Source organism: Nanorana parkeri, unplaced genomic scaffold, assembly GCF_000935625.1.
Source record: "Nanorana parkeri isolate BGI_ZX_2015 unplaced genomic scaffold, ASM93562v1 scaffold683, whole genome shotgun sequence".
Classification (NCBI taxonomy): domain Eukaryota; kingdom Metazoa; phylum Chordata; class Amphibia; order Anura; family Dicroglossidae; genus Nanorana; species Nanorana parkeri.
The window spans coordinates 87931-89001 of NW_017306951.1; positions in this window are offsets into that span (position 1 = coordinate 87931).

The window sequence follows — 1071 nt, forward strand, 5'->3', positions numbered from 1 at the left end:
CCCCCAGCCTCCTCTACATCTGCAGGCTGGGAGCTATTGGATATTTTAGGATGCAATAGCAGGCTGGCTATTGCATCCATCCACTGCTTGGGGTCAATCAGCATGGGAGGACCTGATAGAGAACTTTCTCGTTCAGGCCCCTCCTTTGTAGATTGACAGCAGGCAGTGGGCAGATGCAATAGCCAGACTGCTATTGCAATTTGAAATATCCAATAGCAGGCTGGCTATTGCTCCCAGCAATAAAGTAAAAAAATAAAATAAAAATGTAAAAATAGTTAAACTAAAATTACAAAAGACAAACATTTTTTTAAAAAGTTAAAATGCAAACAGATAAAAAAAAGTTTAAGAAACTAACATTTAAAATAGAAAAACACTTTTTTTGGTGTGTAGGCACATCAGGTGTACTTTTGCAATCATCTCTGCATGTGGGACTTTAAAAGTTGTGGCGCTTTTACATTCTATTTTTTCAAACAGTTTTGCCATTACAACAAGCTGATCCAAGCACAGACTGTGCATGACCCCATAGCAGTCTGGCTATTGCACCCACCCATTGCCTGCTTTCAATCAGCAGAGGACCTGGAGAACTTTGTCCTTTGTATCTGATTGACAGCAGGCAGCTGCAATAGCCATATATATTGGTGATTTCAAATTGCAATAGCCAATTGAAGGCTGGCTATTGCACACACCCACTGCCTGCTGTGTTTACATTCCCTGGCTGAAGCTGTTCAGCTCCTTTGAAGTGGAAAGGAGACCCCAAGTGTCTCAGACCCCTGATGAGACCTTAAAGAGAACCTGCCACCTCCAATTTGCTATCACAAAGGGGAGATTGTGAGCCCCCAATGTGAATTGCAATTAGGTTAAAAAAAATAAAATACACCATAAAATCCCCTGCAAATGCATGCATGGGAAGTCAGGTGCGCCCATGTACAAAAATGACAATTGCGCTACAGGTCAGGAATTGCCATCTGCACTAAGAGCAATAATTCTTACAAAAGTGTCAGAGGGTAGAGAAATCATTTAAACACCCACAAGTGTGCTTACAATGTTTGTTAATTTAAAGGTTTTATTCCA